Source organism: Toxorhynchites rutilus, chromosome 3 (assembly GCF_029784135.1).
Source record: "Toxorhynchites rutilus septentrionalis strain SRP chromosome 3, ASM2978413v1, whole genome shotgun sequence".
Classification (NCBI taxonomy): Eukaryota; Metazoa; Arthropoda; class Insecta; order Diptera; family Culicidae; genus Toxorhynchites; species Toxorhynchites rutilus.
In genome coordinates, this window is record NC_073746.1 from 244,538,364 (window position 1) to 244,563,581 (window position 25,218).

Sequence of the window (25,218 nt, forward strand, 5' to 3'; positions counted from 1 at the left end):
ATTGATTCACATGAAAAACTACCCTATGCAAAATATCAGCTTAATCGGACTTCATTTACTAGTGTCGTACAGCGGTCAAAGTTTAAGTTTTTTGAAAACCGAAAAATCACCCAAAGGGTAAAGGAAATCGGAGTTTTCGAAAAAAAAATTTGATGTCAAATGTCTTCAAATTGCATGAAACGTCGAGATCTACTGTCATCTCGAAAAAATTGTTTTGTCAAAAATCGACACTCTGGGACTTTTTCTCGGAATACGAGGCAAAACGTATGGTTTAGGGTGCCAATGAAAATCGTCATATCGATTTTTCATACGGGACTCCTTGCGAAATGTTGATTTGCACGATAAAATAACCTCTGCAAAATATTGGTTCTTACGGACTTCGTTTACTATTGTCGCAGATTTCAAACTTTAAGTTTATTGGAAATCGAAAAATCACTTTAGGGGGGAGTAAAGGAAATCGGGGTTTTCAAAAAAAAATTGATGCCAAATGTCTTAGAATTGCATGAAACGTCGACATTTACGTTTTACGTTTAGAGCGTCGATTTTTGACAAAAAAAATTCGAGATAACAGTAGATCTAGACGTTTCATGCAATTTGAAGACATTTGACATCAATTTCATGACACGAAAATTTCGAAAACTCCGATTTCCTTCACTCCCCTTGGGTGATTTTTCGGTTTTCAAAAAACTCAAACTTTGACCGCTGTGCGACACTAGTGAATGAAGCTCGATTGAGCTGATATTTTGCATAGGGTAGTTTTTCATGGGAATCAACATTTTTAATCAAGTCCGCTTTGAAAATTCGAGATGGCCATTTTCATTGGCACTCTATCATACATAATACAACATTGTCGCACTATGTTCAACTCTATCTTATGAAGATGAGGAAGTTAGATTTTTTTTTGCCTAAAATGTTGATCAACCTATTTTTAACAATATGGTAATGACAATATGAAAGTATCTAATAACTTTGTCGAAGTCAGTTTTTGTCCAGATAACAACTGTCGAGCTCTAGATGCAAATTATCACTTAAATTTGTTCTCTAGACAAAAATTGTCTTATACAAAGTTGTTACTCATGATAGAGCGCTCGTTTTTATGTTGTCAAAAATAGGGTGACCAAAATTTTCGATGAAATAAAAAATCTAACTTTCTTATCTTTATATATAGAGGTAAACATAGTTCGACAATGTTGCAGCTCCAATTATTTGAGATATCTTTGTAGAAAAAAGTTTTTCTCTATCTCTTGAAATAACCGATATAGCGCCTTTTTTCTAAGTTACGTTAGGGTCACCATGAAAAAACTGTTTTTTTGCTCTAACTTTTACATTTACAATTTTACATGCAAACTAACTTCAAAAGACTTTTAGAGCTTACTAATACAAACATTTTTCGGTGCAGAACTTGTCAATATCTCAACTTTACTCAAAGTTATTGATATTTCTTCCCAAAAAACATGCTCTTTTCATTTGTTTGTCATTTTTTCTGGGGCAAACGCAAAAGTGTTTGTTGACGGAATTTGAAAGAACAGATTTCACTCTATATAATATGTGATTTTCAAAACAATGTTATTTTTTGTGTTTGAGTAAATTAAAATTGAAATCATGAATTTTTGGATGAAAACCCATCAATAATCAATTTTTTCATGGTGACCCTAACGTAACATAGAAAAAAGGCGCTATATCGGTTATTTCAAGAGATAGAGAAAAACTTTGTTGTACAAAGATGTCTCAAATAATTGGAGCCACAACATTGTCGAACTATGTTTACTTTTATCTTTAAAGATAAGAAAGTTAGATTTTTTTTCATCGATAATTTTGGGCACCCTATTTTTGACAACATAAAAACGAGCGCTATATCATGAGTAACAGCTTTGTCTAAGACAGTTTTTGTCTAGAGAATGACTGTCAAGCTCTTAAATGCTAATTTCCACTTAAATGCATCTCCTGGACCATTGTGCATTGGGTACTGGTTTACACGACTTTACAGATGGATAGTTCAATGATTTTTGTATCGATAGAACATAGTTTTCATTTTAGTCATTTATTGTGTTATCTGCGATTTTCGTATTCTGAGGTCACCTCAACACTCTATTTCGCAGATAATCGGAATTCTACTGCAAAGGTTATAAAATGATTTACTGTGTCTTGAGAATCGAGCGTAATTTTAAGATTATTTTGACAGGTATCCTGTTAGTACTCTTTATAAATCATATGAGTCTGCCGACAGTGCTATCTATATTTTGAGCCAGAAAACTATTGAGTATGAATTTATATTAACTTATGGTAATTCAGAATTGCCTTTTCAAATATCCCTAAGCTTGGGTCTTCTAGATGACAAAAAAAAACTTTATCTTAAAAACATATTACAATGGATACAATTCACGGCATGATTATGATTAATTATCCTTTTTTATCTGCTTAATCAACAGAAAGTATTCGTTTCAACTAGTTTGTACGGATATTTTTTTAAATTTGAAATTCGACGATCATCGCCTGTAAACCTTGTTTCCTAGTTTAAGTCTCTAACTTTTTTTCTTTGCAAAAAGGTACATCGGCATCAGCATCGCCTCTTTTTCATTGAATTCCTCAATTATGTTAAATGTCCCTATTCAACAACACGTTGTTCCCGATTGTGTAAGAATCCGCACGTCAGTATTGTGTAAACAGCATATCTATCTAGCGGAATGATCACACGACGAAACCCTACTCTAATTACTAATTATCTCCGCGGAAATCTAATACCCATTAATGAGGACTTAATGTCTAGTGTGCTACGCACAACATATGATAATAATATATACTTTTCGGACACAACTTTCGCACGCCGCCAGCTGCTTCCATCGATTTTCATTTCCGTACGCTCTTCTGGAGTGTCTCTTTTTCCAATCCATTCTTTCTATCCACATTCGATAAGATATCGGACGCCAGCAAATGGGCACAACAATCGTAACTCACCTAAAAGTAGAAAAACACAGCGTAAGATTAGACAGTTCGTTCTGTAAGCAAATTATATATGTGGGATTTGCGCAGCGAGGGACGACAATATCGGTATGTCAGCAATTGAATTAGGGCACCTACGCCCAAGCTACACATACACAAACCAAAGGAGGAATCACACGCGTTTTCCGTTAATTTGAAACGTCGAGAGCTGCAGAGAGTTATCGATTGATATTAGAAGGTCGATAATTGACTTTCCCCGGTAGATGGGAGCATTGAAGCATTGTCATTATTAGCGCAAACTAAAAGCTTGGTCTAGTTGTAGCTTGTCGATGCAAATAAAACACAAACCAAGAGAATATGATCGACTGAAGCAGAACGGTTAGGATGGGAGACTCTTTGTGTGTGCGGACCGGACAAGAGATGGGGGCTGATTTTCTTAATCCGCTTGGAGTGACAAATTGTCACAAGACTGAGCGTCGTTTATTATTGTTATTGTTGTGTCGTCGACAAGTCAGTCAGTTGTCGCATCGCTGCAAATTTGAATGAATCTCCTCTACATGTCAGCTTAGAGCAGATTACTCATACTCAGAGATGATGCGACTACATAATTACCTAATGGCTTTCGGAATGCGGGAGATCATTTGTGAAAATATAGTTTTACATGTTCGCTCGCGACTGCTGTCTACTGTTCTCATAGAATGTGTTCATGTTACGTTTTTACTCGCTCTCTTGATCGATATTTGGTTCTAGCTTTACTGCACTTGGTGAACATAACAGATAATCAGTCAGTAAACCACACGAAAACTACTTCAACTGGAAAACTTTACCTTCTCAATTCAATATTGATAGCGTTATTATTATCATCAATTAATTGGAATATTCATCATCATTTTACATGATTTGATTGTAGCTTCGGGTGACAAATCTAAGATGTTCATGTTCTAGTATATGTAGGATGACCTGGCCTGAATTAAATTTTACCCCAAAGCTCACGCATGTAGCACTAACGGCGTTAGCAACTATTCCTCAGCAGACACAAACGAAATTTTGCCTGACACATTTCGAGCATTCCACACATCGTGTTGGAAATTATTCACACCCATCCCATTTGCTGCTGCACGGAACGAATGAGGCGACAACGTCGTGGTGGCGACTTCTGCCTTTCCAACTTGTCATAAAACCAATACGATCTGACCTGATAGAACCGTGAGGAGGTTGAAAACGGACAGAAACCTCCGCCATGCCATGCGATGTATATTGGAAGTGTTTATCCGTTGGTAGGCTAAGTTTGGTATATAGAGGACTTTCTCTATGCAATGACGGCTATCCAAAATGACATCCTTCATTTTCACGTAGCCAATACTAATTGATGCTTTTTTATAGGGCGAACCCAAAATTGAGGAACTTTTCTTCAAAAAATCACAACTTGTAAAAACCTTGTCTGATCGAAATGTGTCCTCAGATAATTTTTTTGTGAAACTAAAAACTATTCAAGCATGCTTAAATAATTCTTTAATCGGATAATGATGCAAAACACGACCATATTGGTAACGTAGGATTACGAAATAACTTTATACAATTCCAAATTGAAATTTTAACGAAATTTAATAACTCTTTAGAAAAAAAAAGTTGGCCCTGGAAAAGGCCGTTGGTTTTGTTAGATTTGTCGCAACTTTCTCTCGTAACCATTACATTGCACAAAGCCAATGCTAATCGACTTTATTTTCTATAGGCGAATCCTTGAGGAAAAGCTCCTTTTTTATCCCTTTTGTTTATTTTAGGCTCATTAGCATTTTAGCTATAACAGAGCCGAATTTTTAATCGTGTACATGTCACATGTTTATCATATCTATAATTAGCACATTGCACAGTTGCCATTTTTCGGCCCCTTCTATACCGTTGCATATGGTACACATTTACACAGTAGCCATTTAGGCGTAAGAGCTTTCTATCTGTTCTTCCATTATCAACGTGACTAATAAATATAAATCTGCCTCTTCATTCAGCCTGACTTCAATCCACGCTACTACTCCCCTAATACGAATCTCGTTACCCGCGTACACAATTTTATTTAACGTTCATATAAAGTGAATCGAAAACTTGATTTTTGATACAAATAAGTAGTTATACCTTTTTCAAACGGCTTCATTTTTTACCCACTGTGAACTCAAACCAACGAACTTAGTCAGTTACCAGGTATGCTAAAACGGTCCTCGCGTTAGTATTAACGGGTGTTAAATAAAAAATGAGAATTTTTTCAATCACACAGAATTTTTTTTTTTTCATCGATTTCAGTATTTTTTTATTAATAACATAATGTATTTTCTTCAAAAAAATGTCAGTGAATGTTTGAGTAAGGGCCGTGGTCTGCTGTTCGACGCAACTTTGTCGCGATCCTCTCACAAGAACGTTGTACGGCACTTACGGCCATTTTCCGGATACAATTCCGGATTCTTCTAGTCAGTTGCTTCGTGTCCTTGGCCCTCCAATTGTTTTTATACACTAGGGCACTGAGTGAGTCAAAGAAATCCTCTATTGAGCGGCACTGGGGCAAGTTTGTTGGGTTACGATCTTTCGGCACGAACGGTATCTTTTTCTCCTCAAGATACGCCAGTGTCTTCTTGGCGTAATGGGAAGACGCCTTGTTCGGCCAGAAGACGTACTTCCCATACGTGGGAGCAGCCATATTTCCGACCGGCGTCACGCAGGCTGGTTGCGTCCTTGTTGTCAAACTGCTTCTTTAACGATGTCTTCCTCTGCTTCGTCATTATCGTCACCGGACGACCACTTCCGACCTTCCGCTCTACGTTCAGGGAACCCAGGATACGATATACCGTACTGACAGGTACATTTTCTTCCTTAAAATGTGTCACCGTGAACTTTTTTCCTTACTGGAAATGCGTTTCGTAGAACTGTACAATGCGTTCGCGGAGCACGTGCTGTTTCGACGCCATCTTTGCTTTGACTAAATTCAAACTAGCAAAACCAAACACGCCTACTGTTTCTAGGGAGCCCAAAGAGCAATTTTCTTGGAGAAAGAAAATTTTACGCTCTTTATTTGAGTTACTGAAAGGTATTGAAAAAATTCTCATTTTTTATTTAACACCCGTTAGTGAAAAGCGTGCAGAGAAATTCTAAACAAAATTTTAGTTCGCTTTGTCTCTGAGTTCAATTTTGTTAAAAAAAAAAGAAAAACGGGTTTATATCAACAAAATTCACAAGTTTGTAAGTGTTTCTGAGCACAACATTGCACGCTATTTTATATGTGTGAGTAATTTTCGTGTACGATACTAAAAAATCTAGCTCACCTGTAGTATATGTCAAACCACGTTGAACTTTAACATCGATACATGAATACGTGATACATGAGAAAGAGAACAAATTCATTTTGGGGGGAGTCGCTTCAATTGAATACCAAAGCGAATTTCTTCATTGTCCCCTAACTATTCTCAGTTGAATATGACTTTGCGAGCCCTGGTTGTAGTTAACGTAGAACTCGAAATTATTTGATTCAATTCACCTATTTCTCAGTTCAGATATTATCTTAGGAAGAAACGAATTTAATAATTGACTGAGCTGATGGTTTGCGTAGATTTATCGTAATTCGCTGACAACCTTTAAAAGGACCAAAGCTTGACAATAAAATTGCAAATGATATCTTTTATACTCTCGCTCGGTGTAGTGTTCATTGGGCGCGGTTGATCTATACAGCGACAATAAAACAGTAGACGCATATTTTAATGCGATAACCGCCACCATAGCGGACCTCGGACAAACCAAAAAATGTTTCTAGACAAAATGAAGGCCGTTAAAACACAAAAAAAGACGGGAGGGTAATGTCGGGGACATGACCGGAGAGACGTAGGACTGCACCAAGGGGTGTCCGTTATTCGAATATCATGGAGCACAGATCCCAGAATAACCAACTTTTCATGCACAAAATTACAGAAATAAATAAAACCCCAGCGGCCATTTTGGATTTGCATTTTTCAACTGTGTTCTCCTTGTCAATCCCTTTTATTTGATAGCTCATATTGATGGGGCTTTGAGAGAATATGTAATCCGCCATTTTGTAGCGGTCGCCATCTTGGATTTTCAAGATCATGAAATACGCAGTTTTATAATGACTGCAGAGATAAAGGTGTGTTCCAAATTTCAGATCAATCGGTCAACAGGAAAGGGATCAAATTTCAATTAATGTTGTACAGCGCCATAGACAAACATGCTACTTACAAACATTCAAATATATCACAGCTAAATAAAACCGTTTAATAACTCCAGTATTCTATCAAATTGAGCGCGATTAGCCTCTCCTTCACCCGGCGCGAAGCTTCCACCACTTTTAACACACTTCGATAGGCTCTCCTGCTCCACATCCCATAGAAACTCCTGTCTCGCACTCTTGCGGTATCGCACCGCATACATCGCCTGTAAATGCAGCGACATCTCTTATGCTGAAAATCAATCTCAAAATAGCGTCTTTCCTGCTTGGCGTCCGATGATAGAATGTGGCCAAGCACCACCATCGCTCATTTTTTATAGCCATATAGTTAACGTTGTAGCGACCACCTATTTTCATTTACAATCTCTTTTTGTCCCCCTCCTTCACCTTGACCACACGTTTCACCCGTACCCGTGGTTGCTTGTAATGAATAACTGTTTGCTGCGGGAGCGCAGACAAAATGTATGGGAAAGTAGGGAATTCTTTCTTCCAATTTTTCATCAATTTGAACTTTATATGAGTTATGATGTTAGTTATGATATGAGTAAAAACCGTAATGTGTAGCATATAAACAATTGCTGAGGATATTTCCTATCAATGTGTGTATTTGGAACCAAAATCCATTCATTATTTGAGGAGTTATTAGCGTTCCAAAACTGAAAACTTTTTCACACCGAAATATTGAAATGGGCCCCTATATTGAACGCTTAGACGTAATCCTACGTCAAAACAATTTTTTGACGTAGGACTACGTCTAACCGGAAGATATAGGGGGTGAAATGGAAATCTAGGCACTGAACAAGTAGGAAAAAATGCAAGATTTGGAACGCTTATAACTCGAGCATTTCTCAATAGATCGCAAAGGTTTTTGCATCAATTGATAGGAAATATATCTACGCATCTATCATAACGAATAACATTTCATTTTTCTTGAGATAAATAATTGAATAATTGTGAATTATCAACCATTGTCAAAATGCACTATGTGCCCATTTTTGATTGGTCCATTTTGTGCTCCTCAAATCGTACCGACCAAAACGGGCAACCAGAGCAGCAGCGAATTATAATGAAGCACGATTGGAAAGGAAAAAGAAAAAAATGAACGAAACATTGGTCGCAGTCTCACACATGCGTAATTCTCGAGCCAGCCAGTCAGCTTAAAAATCCCCGCTCCGCTGCCGTAACGATCATTCTCATTCAAACCGTACACCACATCGGTTCGCATCACAACACATCAACAAACCAACCCAAGCAGCCATGTCTGGACATGGTAAAGGAGGAAAAGTGAAGGGAAAGGCAAAATCCCGCTCGAACCGTGTTGATCTGGAGTTCCCCGCAAGGGTAGCTAGGCCGAGCGCGTTAGTACCAGTGCACCAGTCCACCTAGCCGGCGTTATATAGTTTCGGCCGCCGAAGTGATCGAGTTAGCTGGCAAAGCTGCTCGCGACGATAAGAAAACCCGCATTCGGAACAGAACACATTCGGTTCGGTGGACATCAAGACAACAGGCAGTTGCAGCGAGTAGCGAGTGCCAAACGCAATCGCAAAACGGCAGCTGGTAGCAGAAGAAAAAAGTTTGTTCTTTATACAATCTGTTTTGGTGGCAAATCCAGAACAAGGCGGCATCAAGGGCGTTCGAAATGGTTTTTTTCAAAACCACGAGTACTAAGTTTTCTAAATTGGAACCATTCCATAAAACAAGGCGCTTTTCAGGGCCATTAAACCTTCCAAAAAAGAGTTTAGGAAATACAGTTCAATGCTTTCTAAAACATTATGCAAAATAATAATAAAACACAAATTGATTTTTTCATCATTTGTTTGCCAGGATCTGATGAGTATGTGAATTTGGCAGTTGTTCTGAGCTTATTGATAGTTGGGGACTTTCCTGATTATTCAATTTTCACCCATTCTTAAATTGTTTCCAGATTGAAAGTACAGTAATTTACAATTAGTTCGACATTTAGCTAATTGGACGGACATGTAATGCGACTTATTTAGTTGGACATTTTTGTAAACATAGAGATCCAAATTATGACCCCACATTGAAAGTCGACACTGTACCACTGTCATCGCAAATGTTCAATTACAGGTTAAAATCGCCTCCAATGCGATACTGAGTGGCGCTTCGGCACGTCGCATTGAATGTAATTTACTGTACAACATGTCACAAAGCTGGATGGGAAGAAATTTTCCAACTGTGAAAGCTGTGGCGAGTGGCAACAAATCGCTAAACAGAAAGGTTTAGCCGAACAAGATGGGGATATCGAGTGATAACAAAACAATAAACTCTTTAGATTGAAGATAATTTTGTGATCCTGAAAAGGACCCTTTTTAGCCTGTATGTGAATCCAACGAGCGAACAAATCGTAATGAATGTATTTTTTTGCCATCGCTGCCTTTTAACGGTCATTCGTTCGTCTCGTTGGACTCGCCCCTTTGGCTGAGTCTGCCGATTTGTCTCTATCCTGTGAGTGTGTACCGCTCGAGTATAAAACACGCGGACCCCAAAAAAATATCTTATTTTCTTTCAAACCGTAAACCCGTGTGGTTGTACGGCATCGGCATCGTGGACGTAACAAAGGAGGACAAGTTAAGGGAAAGACAAAGTCTCACTCGAACCGTGCAGGTCTCCAGTTCCCTGTTGATCGCATTCACTGATTGCTCCGCAAGGGTAACTAGGCCGAACGGATTGGTGCCGGAGCACCAGTATACCTAACAGCGATTATAGAGTCTCGGCCGCCGGAGTGCTCGAGTTGGCTTGCAAAGCTGCTCACGACAATCAGAAAACCCGCATCAAGAACAGAGCAGCTTCGGTTCGGCGCTCATCAAGGCAACAATTAGTTTCAGTGAGTGGCAAAGTGTTTCTCCGGCACGTCGCATTAAATGTAATTTACTGAACAACATGTCACAAGCTGGATGGGAAGAAATTTTCGAACTGTGAAAGATGTGGCGAGTGGCAAACGCAATAGCTAAACAGGAAGGTTTAACCGAACAAGATGGGAATATCGAGTGATAACAAAAACACAACACCAAAGGTTCTTCTCATAACCATCAACATATTCATAAAGAGTAAACAGTAAACTAATCCATTTTTCAGGTAGATAGGTAGGTATTCACGTAGGAGAAGAAAATAAAACAATACATTTAAAATATATATTTAACAAAAGCTGTCCCCTTTGTATAGTCCTACGTCACTCCGGTTATGTCCCCGACATTACCCACCCGTCTTTTTCAATAGTAAAATTTGAAAACCTTTTTTTGTGGCTCATGCGACAGGGACATGTATAAAAGTGTATCCATATCAAATTTGAATAGAATTGGTTAGATACAACTTGAGTTAGCGTGTATGCCATCTTGAAAACAGTAGATGGCATACAGACGTTTTTCACTACTATGTAGAGTGTTTAAGGTTATGAATCAAGTTCGTAACAGATTAGATTCCGCATCACAAAAATGGCTATAACTTGGTAAATGACGGGAATTTCGAAAGATCTATCCAAGGGTATATTTTCGAATGTAGCAAAAATAATGTGAGGGATTGTTTGCTCAAATTTCGAGACTAGAATATCTCCTCAATATATTAACCATTTGCGGTCGGAATTTTTTTTCCTTGAAAAAGATCCTCTTATTCTCCCACGCTAATAATATTTTGTTTATACCGAGTACCGTTACCTATTAATCATAGAAACTTCGTATAGATTCGTGAATAAGTTCACTAGACATTAAAATTGGTTTAGAAAAAAAATGTAAACTATTACATCGTTGAATAAAGTATTCAGTATGATTCCTTGCTGTAATGGCTGAGAGCAGACAAACGACCGCAAAGGGTTGAACCTCTCTATCTTAACATATTCTCTTGATTGCTCACTGACTAGAGCCATACTGAAATAGAGTCACAAGTGACATCTCGCCCTTTGCAAAGATTGCAATCAGGCGGAGTTTAAATTACAATACTTTCTTTCTCCTCTGTTTTTATAGAGCAAGCACTGTATTTGCATAAAGCGAGCAATTCACGCACAAATAAATATAAATGTTATTTAAAATTGTACTTTCTTCTTCTACTTAGTATTTCAGAGGCAAGACGTTTCAAAATTCATTCTTCGCTAGTTTTGAAACAGGTAAATTAGTAAAACAAAGTTAACAGTTGCATAGCCTTTAGAAAAGGCAATCTACGTATTAAGTTAGCTCATAGCCTCAAGAAAAGCTGTTGGTTGCTCGCTGGCTGAAGCGAGATTAGACTGCACGAATCGTGCCTCACCACTACACTAGTTACTCGTTACTGACTACATGGTTAGGGAAGCACAGAAAAAATGTATAAAAAAATGAAAACGCTTCCAATTTTCGTCAATTTAAACCATTCACGAACGAAGGAATTGTAAAAAATAGTTATCAAAGTAAAAATTATCTCATAACAACGTTACGTATACCCTGCACCTTAACAAATAACTTAGTTCTTCTTTAAAAACTATGGATGGATGGACCTATGATACAGGGTTGACGTAGTACTGCCGTTGGCTTATTAATCCTTTGTGTTTTTTTCAATTAACAATAATCGCACCTCGGATGTTCCTCATTGGGTACGATATCGCCGCTGCGCAGAGCTATTCTATGTGTGTATTGATAAAATTATTGATTAAACAAGTGAATTAATGAAACTATCTACGAATTCAATTGCAAACAAATCTTAATTTAGGTCAATTCACACATTATGGTAGTAGTTATCGCAACAAATAGTTATCAACATTTTGCCTAATAATCGAACGGTATGCGTAGAAGTTCAGTGAGCTGGCGACATGAAGGGATATCTTTCAATGCAGTCCTGAATAACCGAGCCAAAGCGTTGCATTTGTAGACCGTGTTAGCAGAACGAATTCCGGAGTGTAAAAATGTATGGGGGTATAAAAGTACTGCCGACTTGCATGTATCTGCAATGCTGATTTTCCCAACTTCTTGGTTTCGGAATATGTGTTGGGAAAACACATTCCGATTTGCAAAAACGCAAGCGAGTACAAAAGTACTCGATCCATGATTTTGAAGTCTGTGCTAGGGAAACATCCATTCATTCCAGCGATCGTACCTCAATCGTTGCGCAATCATAACTGAGTGGATTTTCGAGCGACACTCGCTTATATACTGATTGGTGTGATTTCAATAGCTTGTTTTGGAAGCAATTTTAAGGGTATTGAAACAAGTTTTTGAATCAAAAAGAACAAGTATATAACGCGTTATCGTTATCTTTCGAATAAAGTGTTTATTATACTATTTCTTCAGTTGTTTAGGAGGCATGAACGCTCAACGCCCAAAATCTGGTTGCTTCGGCGTAACGATTTCGTTTTCGAAACTTTGATCTTACACCCCAATATAGAAATGAAAGACGTAGTACTACATCGAAAATAATGACATTTCTATACAAGCAATTGCCTTTTGTTTCCATTTTTCCACTTACAGTAACACCGTTTAGGTTTTATAAAAATTAAGTATTTCCCAAATTTCAGGACATTAAAAAATTGCTGTTTTTGAGACATAATTATGGAATCTTAAAATGAATTATTTCAAGACTAACCGTTCTCTATATATGAAAATTGTTTTATGAACAATTCCATGGAAAAGGTCTACCGAAAAACCTCGTATATTTGTTCCTTTTCGGAAAAAGAAGCGTTTTTTTTTATTTTGCCCTTAGGGTAAATAATTCAAAATAAGAGTTATCTGAAAATTCGTCAATTTTCTAAATATTAAGCCATGTCCTTCATTTAATGAAAGCATACAGCAATAACCGAAATACAGACCTTCCTGAATTATTGATACAAGATACAAGTATAAAATAAATTTTCCTTGCGAATATAACTTGAAAACCGTTTGTACTTTTTCATTATTTAATGATATGCTACAGATTTTCTTACAAAATACTGATAGGGGGGAAGCACTGGGATTAATATAGGGTTCCATAGGTCTCGACACCACAAAAAAACATTTTTAAACTTTTCGCCTAGAAGTTGACATTTGAGGTACCATATAAAATATTTATTAGGGAAAAAATCCTTTTATTTGCATTTAAAAAATCATAAATCCGTTGAGCGATTATTCTGAGGCGAAAAATTTTGCAAGTCAGTTCAACGCGGTTGCCAAATAGAAACTGAGGTCAGGACGAGTATAATATTTATGATACTTTTGATTCCAGCTGACGACATGCATCAACCGCAGACTAATAATGACGGATTCAAGCAGCATTTACAAGCTTTCTACAAGTTATATTTATAGTTTTTTTTTCAGCAACCAGATTTCAGCAGTTTGCTTTCAAAACAATTTTTGAGCTATTCAAACAAGTTTTTGGGTCAAGAAGTGACAAATATGATTCACACACCTTTTATCTTTCGAATTATCATATTAAGGTATATTAAGATATTAAGGGAAGACCCTTCCCTTGAGGTGACCCCATATTTTTTGCTGTAACATTTAAACGAGATGAAATATCGAAATTTTTTTGGACATTTCTGAAGGTATAAGCCGCCCGAAAATGCAACAAATATATTTCGATTTTTTCGACTTTCCAGAGTAAGAGTGACAAATCAGAAAACAGGTTACGTTTTTATGAAACAACGATAATGACTATTTTTGCCGCGAACAGATTTTGATGATTCGTATACGAATCGAATCGGAAATTCTCTAAGAATTGTTTTATATGCTATACATTACCCTTGTCATGATTTAAATTTATGAAAGTTGGAAGGATTCCCATTTTTCCATACATTTATTCTGCCCATTTTTGTGCTTACCTAGCCGCACCGTCGATAGAAAGACACTGCGAATCATTCGCACGTAGATCGGTCGCTCGAAATGAAAATATGAAGGTCAAACGCCACCACGTGCGAAAGGACACGGTGGAGAGAGGAAATATTACAATTTCAGCTCTGCCCAATGACAATTTATTCACAGGACCAGATCGTAAAAACCAAGCATTTTTTATTTATATTACACAGTCTTGTTCTTACCAGCGAGCGCTAGAAATTACTTAACAGGGTCGATAGTGTGTTGTATTGAGAATGAAATTGTGATGCAATTTTGTTCGCAATTTCAAATCCAAGATGGAAAATGCATTTGAAGATGCATTTGCATGTTAATGGAAGCTGGTTGTTAAGGTTGAATAGATTTGATATTGACTTAGTTGGCAACAAATTGTGTCAGTCCACTTAAAAAAAAAAACGGCAAGAAATCGATTTTTTATTTCTTTCCGATATTTTTGTGCATTACATCTACACACACTATGTTTACAAAATGTTCGTTGAATATTCCAAAATCTGAAGGTTAAAGCTTTAAAATCATGTATATAATTTAGATAAATAGAATTCTGAAAGAAGCTTCTTCTCGACTTTCAAAAGTAGTGAAAAAAGTTCTGCATGGTGGGGTACGAATTCGAGTTTGAGTCAGTTTGAGTTTGAGTCAAAAGGTTGGAGATATTTCCTATCAATTTGTATATTTGGAATCAAAAATTCATCCATTAATTGAACATTGGAATGTAACTCGGTTTTGAAAGACTGGACGTTGTCCTACGTCATGAAGTTGAAAAAAAAACTTCTGGTTCCACCAAGGCGGTGCAACATGCCACACTGTAGGCCATTTTGCGATTTCACATGTCAAGTGACACTATCTGCAACACTCGCCACCACTATTTCGAATCAACAACCGTGTTCCTTCCGTAGGCGCAGGTTGTCGTAGTACCACAAATGATGAATTAGAAAACTTTCCCATTCTTCACAACTACATTACGAGCTCCCGTAAAACATCTTCGTCCTCTACCGCGCAAGCGGTGGAGCAGCATAACACAACGTTTACGTGTTCTGATTATGATGTCATCGTATTTCCTATTTTCACCATTCCTCGAATACCCCGCATGAACTAGCAAAGTTTGTGCACACAATGGGTTGGAACGGCGAGTCACTGAAAATCACGACGAGCCGCCAAAGTCAGCCAGAGAGGTTTTACGCTTCGTAATCAATTACCTCCCGAACTGGAAGTACACACTACGGAAAAGTTACACCCAAACAATTTTAAGTATGTATTTTATTTTGAGTATTTTAAGTTTTATCTTTTTAGACACTTGTGGTCTTCTGGGTCCCCTACTCCGTGGCCTGGAACAGCTCAAAAGTTTTGATTGATTCCCAGAGATTTCTGGTAGTGATGGGATTGCGAACACTAATCAACTTCTGAAGATCTCTTTACACAAATGGGCTGTCACAGTAAACGACGTTGTTGCCCCATTTCTATGTACACGTTAGGAGCTTCCCATTTTCATTCTGCACACATATGTGTGCACGCCGTGTGGCATTTACTGGCGCGCGCGACATAATGGCTTCTTGTGTGCTCGTGTGAGCCGTCATCATTTCAAATCCATTCCACGAGTGCATCTTCACATGCATGCCACACCGCGTTTCCTCCCGCCGAACGAGAGACGAAGAATGCTGATCTGCATCAGATGCTCACATGTATGTTCTCGCTGGCTGCTGTGTCATAGTCTATTGATGAGGTAAAAAGCGTATAAATAGAACAACCCGCTTCGAACCACGCTCTCCCTGCTCCCTACGGTTATGGGCCTATCCTCACCACAACCTTCAGTCGTCCAACTTGCGGAAGGAACAAAACGTGAAAAAAAACGAAAGTATTCTAAGGCCAACAAAACAAAACAGATAAATTTCAATTCAACGCCAACTGTCGTCGTTAGGAGCAATTGAAAGTCATCCACTGTCTTACGCTGCAGCAGCACTATAGTGGACCGAATTGTTAAAAACAGCGGCGGCAGCGTTCGACAAAATTAGCAACAAAATAAAAGCATCGATAATTTACCGAGACATCGGTGTGAATTCGATTGTGACCATCAATTTACCACTTATCTCGCTGGCGCGTTGGTTTTTCTCGTAACAAGAGGAGCACGATTTTGCACCGAAGATATAATGAGAATGTTATATCCTCAATCTACATCAATTGATTCAAAAATCTCAGCCAGGCAGAGAGCTAAGGCGACAACATCGCAGTTTGCTTATCGATTGAATTTTTATAATAATGTTCGATGTGGAACCATTGGACAAGGTGTTTTCGAGAAAATCGGGTATCGCCTTGGTGTCAAGACGTCAGTTGTTAAATAATAAAAAGGGCATATATGATTTTTTTTAATGTATCTAAAACAACACCGGAAGTCATTTAGGATTTGATATATTATCTTGATATGATATGATATATTATTGATATATTGATATAATAGTTATGCATATTGCCATTCCCTTACAAACATTTGTTCTGTGCATTTTTGAACTTTCCGTTTTGTCAAGAACGGGTAACTAATGTAGGTATAATTTATATTCTCAAATTAACGAACAGCCAGTCAATAGTTTCACTTCCAGCGCTAACGATTCCGGACGCACAGCAACTAAAATCTACGACAGAGATGATTTTAATCGTAAAATTCGCCTTGTCCAACGTATCTCTTTAATGCAAAGTAGAAGAAAAACGTTCGCGGTGTATACTCAGTGCAGTGCGCGCATTGTCATATGAAACCAATTATGACGTATGGTCAGCTTGTGTATTATTCTCGCGAGAGCAAGAACGTATCATGAATCAACCATCTTCAGCTGCTTCTAAAAAACCACGTAAACCATCGGTTCTGTTCAGAGCCACCAAAACCTTCTACTGAAGAGTTAACACTAAAATTACGATGCATTCTCTAACGTAATATCCGAAGTTATGAACGATCAAATTAAATTAAATAATTTCGTAGTCCTACGTCAACAATGCGGTCGAGTTCTGGACAGAACCTCCTACGCACCACTATAAATAAGAATAAGAAGCAACGCAATAAAATATGCGTTCGTTGCTTGTTTGTCTAGGTGAATCGGTCGCGCACATGTCAGGTTACACCGTGTGACAATATTAAATGTTTTTTGACGTAGAACTACGTCTTTCATTAGGAGTGCCAAATCAGAAAACAGGTCACGTTTTTATGAAATAAAGTTAACGTTAATAACTATTTTTGCCGCGAATGGATTTTGACGATTTGTATACCAAACGAATCGGAAATTTCCTAAGATTTGTTTGATATGCTATACATTACAATCCCATAGTCTGTATATGGTTTAAATTGATGAAAATTGGAAGCATTCCCCTTTCTCTCATACATTTGTTCTGTCTATTTGTGTGCTTTCCCGAACAAAGCAGTCAGTAAAGAGCAACTTATCGACGAGCAACGAAGGGGAAATCGTAAGATGTAAAGTCTCCGTGAACAAAGGAAAAGAAGAAGAACGAAGGGAAATATTTGGCTAGAGTATAAACAGTGGAACTCGCTGAGGCACACTTTCATTCTTCGTGAGGAAATCGACTGAACAACATGGGCGGGCTGGCCGAGCTGAACGGCGAGGAGTCGAATGCCTTTTTCAAGGCAATGGGGGTGGAGGAGTAATATGATGGATAAAGTTTTCCAAGGGCCTTTTTGAAGGTTGGAGACGAATGAACTGAAGAAGTTCAAAGTCTCAAGGTAGTAAGGAAGGCAAACTTTCAGTATCGTTTTGTTTTCAAAGCAAAGAATATCGCTTGTTCTTCCTTGTTTCGCGTCATCACATGTCTTCGTTTCGGATTGAGCTGTTGACGCGACCAAATTCACTCACTCGTTGATGTCTCTGGCATTGCAATCATTGCATTAAGGTTCTGAGCTACACAATTGTGTGAATCATCAAGCGAGGCTATCGTCAGCTCACCAAGAAAACAAATGTTCTGGAAATTTGTCAGTGATTTGGTGTCGCATGACGGTAGGAAAACTCTCTCCACAAAGGATGACTGCTAAGCTAATCTAGACTGGCAATATAAACAGAAACAGGGTTTCTGTTGAGAAGAGCGCAAAACAGAGATATGTGTGTATACTTAGTTGCTTCAAGCCATCGATATATGAATATTTGTGTGCGTACGTGCGTGCATCATAAACCGTACGTAAAAATAGTGCATCTTCGCTACGCTGAGCACATTTGTATCTGCTTCCATGTGCATTGGCTCTGTAACGATGCAACAATCGCCTGATTTGTTATGCTATGATTGACGATTGTTTTGTGTTGCAAATTATGCAGTCGTAATGATAAATATAAACAAGGAGGAGAGATAGCGAGAGGGAAATATTTACGCTAGGGTATTAGTAATGAATCTCTGCTGAGGCGAATATTCAGCATTTTTCAAAGCAGTTAACATTGTTTGTTTTCTGTCATTAATGCATTGAACTGACGATATGGTGAAGCAGGTGTTGAGATTGTGCAACAAAAAAATATTTGGGGAATACCAAGTTATTCAATAAGTTATATTACGATATTAATTTATTTGGGTTCGCGTGCCAGTCGCAAAACTGCTTTCAACTAGGATTGTGTTTGCGCTTATCTTGATCATAATGAAGTAGTGCTACTCTTTTCGAGGTTGTTGAGATTAACCGATAGAGTTTATTTCGTTTACTTAGTCACCAAGAAAGTAAATGTCGTTCTGGAATTTTGCATGTGTATGGTTTCGCTTGCCCAGAACAAAACTTTCTCCAAGGATGGCAGCTGTGCTTATTTCGAGCATGCATTTGTCTGCAAGCACAAGAATGAATCATCAAACAATTATCGTCAAATGATTCTACAATAAAAAAAACATTTCAGGGCGACCAAACCGGTAGAATGGTCATTTTAAAATTTTCGTAGCATTATAAAATAATATCCGCAGTTATGAACAAACGACTTGAATTAAACTACAGCGTAGTTCTACGTCAACAATGCGATCGTGTCTTGAACACAACCTCCTATAATTTTTGTGATTTTTATTCCAGTGTCACTCTAGACAACGAGCAGTCAACATCCTTTATTAAGGATGAGTGTTAATTTTAAAGTTTTTATAAACTTTATTTTAATTTTTTTTAATTTATCTGTATATATATATAAAAACGGATTTCTGTCTGTCTGTCTGTCTGATTCTTATGGACTCGGAAACTACTGAACCGATCAACATGAAAATTGGTATGTAGGGGTTTTTGGGACCGGGGAAGATTTTCGTGATAGTTTGAAACCCCATAATTCAAGAACTAATCAAGCAAACTGAACCACATTTGGCATGTGGAGGTCTTAGGGAGCAAGAAACATTTCTAAGGGTGTTCATCACTCCTCCTACCTTTCTGAAGAGGGAAGGGGGGAGGTCTGCCATAGAAATGAAACAGTTTTGTTAGAAATACTAGAAATACTTTTATAGTAAAAGGTAAATTCAACGGGGTCAATTAGAAGATCAATCAATGAACAGTTCTGCGATTGGACCCATGAACTTGCTCATAGTAAGAAAACGTGGATGTTTGAAGGTATTGATAACAAAACACAAATTTCGGGCGGGACGAAGTTTGCCGGGTCAGCTAGTAAATAAAAAATCAGACATCAAAATAGCGGGAATAGTTTTGTTTTATTTATTTGTATTCTCTTACAAAAAAATGCAGTGCCCTCTACCGATAGAAATATGACTTGGAAAAAACAAAAGTTGAAGGTTTAGTTCCGAGACAGGATCGCATAGTTGATGTAGGATTTCGTAAGAATATTTATTGTAAATTTGCACAAATGCATGGAAAGCTCTTTTTTCAACGCTATTGTAACAAATAAACTATTGGATAGTAAAACTATTTTCTATATTTTTTTTTTTTTTCCAAAATATATTTTTTATTAAGGCACATGTGGCGTTAGCCTGACGGGGCCGGGAGTCCAATATTTTGACAATTTTTGTCTTACAACTATGTTAGTAATATGTAACCGATTACTCGCGGTTGGCTCGAGGTTAGTATTACAAGTGTTCTCATAATTGGTATGTTGCAGTCTTCGATGCTCTATACGTGTGCCCGACACGGGCTACTTCCTATTGGGATGCAGCTGACCATTAATCAGCAACGCTCCCTAGTCTGTACCCCATATCTAGCGTGGTGCGTCTTTCTCGACTCGAGGAATCCAGGATAGAATGGTCACTAGCCGGCGCAATCATCAGTTCGTGTAGAGTTGTCATGAGCGGTACAACCTTTGGTTCTTGTTGAATGATCAGTGGACTGCACAACCTTCGGCCCGTGCATCTGTAAAGAGTGTGTGTATGTATTGCCGCGACTAAGTAAAAGTTTATCGATCGGATAGGAGGGATATAAAACGGGGACACAACAAAGGAAACATCATTAAACGTTGACATCGGCGTTCCTGAGGAACAGGTATAGATGAAGCAGAAGATCAGGATCACGGCTACCTAAGATATCCCGGACGGGGATATCCGATTGTCTGCCTTGTGCTCTCAGTGCTCTAGAGAGCTGAGAGCGAGCAGCATGGAACCGGATACACGACCAGACAATATGCTCGATGTCGTGGTAGCCATCGCCACAATCACAAAGATTGTTTGCTGCGAGCCCAATGCGATAGAGATGCGCGTTTAGGTTGTAGTGATTGGACATAAGCCGAGATATCACGCGAATGAAATCACGACCTACATTCAATCCCTTGAACCATGCACTCGTCGAGACCTTAGGGATAATCGTGTGTAACCAACGACCGAACTCATCTTCACTCCACATGCGCTGCCAACTAACGAGTGTGTCCTGACGAGGAATGTGAAAAAATTCATTATAGGCAATTTGCCTTTCAAAAAGTGTGCCTTCTGAAGCGCCCACCTTAGCTAGCGAGTCCGCTTTCTCATTCCCCGGAATCGAGCAATGAGAGGGAACCCATGCTAAGGTAATCTTGAATAATTTTTCGACCAAAACACTCAATAGATGTCTTATTCTTGTTAGGAAATAAGATGAGCGTTTATCAACCTTCATTGAGCGGATTGCCTCTATTGAGCTGAGACTGTCTGAAAAAATAAAATAATGGTCGATGGGCAGTGTTTCAATGATCCCTAGAGCATAGTATATCGCACCCATTTCTGCGACATACACGGAACAAGGATCTTTGAGTTTGAAAGAGGCACTGGAATTTTCATTGAAGATGCCGAAGCCAGTGGACCCGTTTATGCATGAACCGTCAGTAAAGAACATTTTATCAGATCCAACTTTCCCATATTTTTCCGAAAATATCGACGGAATAACATTGGAGCGTAGGTGATCTGGTATTCCATGGATTTTTTGTCGCATGGACAGATCAAAAATGACAGAGGAATTGCAAAAGTATGGGAAGCAAACTTGGTTGGAGATGCCTGGTGAAGGGTGCACGTCGTGGGTAAGGTACTCATGGTATAAAGACATAAAACTTGACTGAGGAGTCAGTTGGAGTAGATTTTCGAAGTTATCAATCACCAATGGATTCATGATCTTGCAACGGATGAGAAATCTGTAGGATAATTCTGTGAACCGAAGAGTAAGCGGGGGTACTCCTGCCAAAACTTCGAGACTCATCGTATGTGTCGAATGCAAACACCCCATGGCTATACGCAAGCAACGATATTGTATCCTCTCCAGCTTGAGAATATGAATCCTGGCAGCTGATCGGAAGCAAAAACTGCCATATTCTAACACTGACAATATCGTTGTTTTGTACAACTGAATGAGGTCTCCTGGATGGGCGCCCCACCATGTTCCGGTTATTGTTTGGAGAAAATTGATTCTTTGCTGGCATTTCTGTTTCAAATACGCAATGTGTCTCCCCCAGGTACATTTAGAATCAAAATATACACCCAGGTATTTGAAAAACATAGAGTGTTGGATCGTTTTGCCGGATAGGTAAAGCTGGAATTGGGCGGGTTCGTGCTTCCTAGAAAAAACGACCATTTCAGTTTTCTCCGTAGAGAATTCGATACCCAGCTTGAGGGCCCACGTGAACAGATTGTTCAGGGTATCTTGCAACGACTTTTGCAGAGCGACGGGATTAGTACCCATGATGGAAATAACTCCATCGTCTGCAAGTTGTCTCAGCGTGCAGTCTCTAGTGAGACAATCATCCATATCATTGACGTAAAAACTGTACAAGAGGGGGCTTAGGCAGGAGCCTTGCGGTAGGCCCATAAAACTGTATCGAGAAGATTTCAAGCTGCCATGATTGAAAAACATGTGCTTTTCTGACAGTAAATTGTACAGGAAATTATTCAGAATTGGTGAAAGTCCACGATTATGAAGCTTCTCTGAGAGAATTTCCATGGAAACTGAATCAAATGCCCCTTTGATATCGAGAAAAACGGAAGTCATTTGTTCTTTGCGAGCAAATGCGATTTGGATTTCAGAAGATAGCAGCGCGAGACAATCATTCGTCCCTTTACCTCGGCGGAAGCCAAACTGCGTATTTGACAGCAAATTGTTCGCTTCAACCCACTTGTCCAAACGAAGTAGAATCATTTTCTCTAACAATTTGCGAATACAGGATAACATTGCAATCGGCCTATACGAGTTGTGATCGCAAGCCGGCTTGTTGGGTTTCCGTATGGCTATCACTCTCACTTGTCTCCAGTCATGCGGGACAATATTCAGCTCCAGAAACTTGTTGAACAAGTTCAGCAAACGCTGTTTTGCCAAGTCGGGAAGATTCTTCAACAAGTTGAATTTAATCTTGTCCGACCCCGGAGCTGAATTGTTACATGAGATAAGGGCAATTGAGAATTCCACCATCGAAAAATTCTCATAATCGCATTGGAGCGGAATATCGCGTACGACGCTTTGTGCAGGAACAGAATCGGGACAAACCTTCCTTGCAAATTTGAAAATCCAACGGTCAGAGTATTCCTCACTTTCATTGGTATGGTTCCAGCCACGCATTCTCCTAGCCGTATTCCAAAGAGTACTCATAGCGGTCTCCCTTGACAAACCATTGACGAATTTCCGCCAATATCCACGCTTTTTTGCTTTAATCAGACCTTTTAGTTTGGCTTCTAGAGCTTGGTACTTTCGAAACCATTCCACTGATCCAGTTTTCCTGAATTTTTTGAAAGCGGATGATTTTTCAAGGTAGACCTTTGAACACTCCTTGTCCCACCAAAGTGATGGAGGACGACGTCGGAAAGTGGTAGCCGGTACACGTTTCTTTTGAGCTTGAAGTGCGCTATCGTAAATCAAACTTGATATAAAATTATACTCTTCAAGGGGAGGAAGTTCATGCATCGAAATGATTGCTTCAGATATTAATTCTGCAAATTTTCTCCAGTCAATATTCTTCGTGAGGTCATACGCAATATCGACTGACTCACTAGATTTTGATTCATTGGCGATCGATAAAATTATTGGTAGGTGATCACTACCGTGGGGATCTTGGATTACCTTCCATGTGCAATCCAGGGATAATGAAGAAGAGCAGAGAGATATGTCTAGCATGCTTGCCCGTGCAGGAGGGTTGGCTATCCTAGTTGCTTCCCCAGTATTTAAAACTGTCATGTTGAAGTTGTCGCACAGATCATAAATCAACGTGGCACGGTTGTCATCGTAGAGTGACCCCCATGCTGTTCCATGGGAGTTGAAGTCACCTAAGATTAACCGCGGCTCCGGCAATGCCTCGATAATATCAAAGAACTGATGGCGGCCTACAGTAGTCCTGGGAGGAATATATATCGAAGCAATGCAGAGTTCTTTGCCATTGATTTGTATCTGGCAAGCGACAACTTCAATGCCTGTAATCGATGGGATAGTGACTCTATAGAAGGAGTGACGTTTTTTGATCCCCAATAGTACGCCACCAAACGAGTCGTTACGATCTAGGCGAATAATGTTGAAATCGTGAAAATTCAGCTCGTCGGCTGAACAAAGCCATGTTTCACAGAGAGAAAATACATCACAGTTAGAACTGTGAACTAAAAATTTAAATTGGTCTAGTTTAGGGATGATGCTTCTGCAATTCCACTGTATGACAGTGGTCAAATCCTTGACCTCTTGCGCTGAATTAGGCATCGAGGGAAATGAACGCTGCTAAAAAACCACATTTTTCTTTCAAAAATGTTCTCACAACCGGAAGCAAACATAATACTATGCTTTTAAGAGGATCATTTATATTTAAAGCATTTAAAATGTTATCCACAAGGTCTGAAAGCGCAAGCAGGCCAGGTAGTGGCTGTTGCTTCGACCGCGAAAATGGAACAGACGTGTTCGTTGTTGTTCCGGGAAGTGCTGAGGACCCCTGGTTGGTAGCATGACCACGTAAACCGGGAGGTACTTGCTTCGGCCTATTCTCAGCACGTTCAGTTCGAGGCTTCATTCCAACTTGGGAAGTTTCGGTATTCTTTCTGGGGAGTGATGGAAAAGAAGTAATTTTTCTTTTCCTGATGGCACCCTGCGATGTACCGGAACATCCGGCATTGGGAGCGTCAGCATCAGGCTCGTCGTTCTGCAGAATGGAGTAGGGATTGTCCTGTGTCGTTGGCACGGAACTCTTAAGCATTTCTGCAAAAGTCCGCTTGGAACGTTCCTTCAAGAAACGCTTGAGTTTTTCCCCTCGTTGTTTGTACACCGGGCATTGAATAAGATCATGAGGAGTCCCGCCGCAATGAAGACACTTGTGCTCTTTCGCGCAAGGATTCTCATCATGGCTCTCTCCACAATCTGCGCAACGTTTTTTATTGCAACAATAGGCGGCCGTGTGACCGAGTTGCATACATTTGTTGCATTTCATTACCCGGGGTACAAACAATCGAACAGGTAAACGAAGTGCCCCTATTGCAACGTAATTTGGAAGGGCGGAACCCTCAAAAGTCACACGAAAAGAGTTTGTCCGATTGAGAATTCTTTTGTCATTTTTATGTGACACAGATTTCAGTCGATCGCATGCAAGAATCTTCACAGTTTTTAGTGTGGAGTTCTTGAAGCGACCGACACCATCGATTATCTCTTTTCGGGTCAAACCCTTTTCGGTTATTACGCCGTCTATTTCGACGTTGCAACAGGGTACGTATACACGATACTCAATCGCAAAGAGGTCGCAGCGCGTTATTTTGTTCGCTTGGGTCCTGCTTGAGACGACAACTCGTAGTTTGTCTGGCCCCATCCGTGTAATTTCGGTAACGTCAGAAAAATGTTGAGTTAGTTCCTTCGAGATACGAATGACATTGAGAGGTTTGGATTTTCGTCTAAAGTACACA

The 25,218-nt window shown here is 39.1% G+C and overlaps 1 protein-coding gene and 1 pseudogene across 7 annotated transcripts in view; both read right to left on the reverse strand.

Moving 5' to 3' along the window:
• LOC129775886 (ensconsin) overlaps positions 1-25,218 on the reverse strand; it is a 335,888-nt gene that overhangs the window by 247,289 nt on the left and 63,381 nt on the right. The gene's annotated exons all lie outside the window — the stretch shown is intronic.
• Positions 11,687-11,764, reverse strand: LOC129780886 (U4 spliceosomal RNA; annotated as a pseudogene).